The 455-nt window shown below is 36.7% G+C and overlaps 1 pseudogene; it reads left to right on the forward strand.

The window, feature by feature from the left end:
* The first annotated feature begins 343 nt into the window (after positions 1-343).
* LOC119591033 overlaps positions 344-455 on the forward strand; it is an 8,097-nt pseudogene continuing 7,985 nt past the window's right edge.

The raw sequence follows: 455 nt of genomic DNA on the forward strand, positions 1-455 counted from the left end.
TATTCAGGTGACAGGTAACTGTGAATGGTCTAAGATAGTACTGGCATATGTGTGTACCCAGAAAGATGACCATTCTTGGTAAGGCATGGCACTGACATACATATGGTGGCAAATGGGCAAAATGTTATGTACAGAACTTTGTCATTGTAAAGGGAATGTATATTACTATTTCAATAAAAATGGGCAAGAGGCTAACTGCCCCAACTGTATATAAAATGGTTTTCTTGATATTGTGAATCCCTTTGTATTTGGGAATAGTAAACAGTTGTCATTAAGTGTTAATAACTTCCAATTTTTTTTTTTGCATAGATTTCATGAGTTACTACACTCTCCCTCAACGGTAATGCACCATCCTACATACAGACCCTAAAGGCAGCATACCCTTCTACAATGTTTCAACAGCAACACCATGGAGAACTCATGAAAGATGTACTCATTACAGCAAAAAATGTAAG

The sequence above is a fragment of the Penaeus monodon genome, chromosome 28 (genome assembly GCF_015228065.2).
Source record: "Penaeus monodon isolate SGIC_2016 chromosome 28, NSTDA_Pmon_1, whole genome shotgun sequence".
Lineage (NCBI taxonomy): Eukaryota > Metazoa > Arthropoda > Malacostraca > Decapoda > Penaeidae > Penaeus > Penaeus monodon.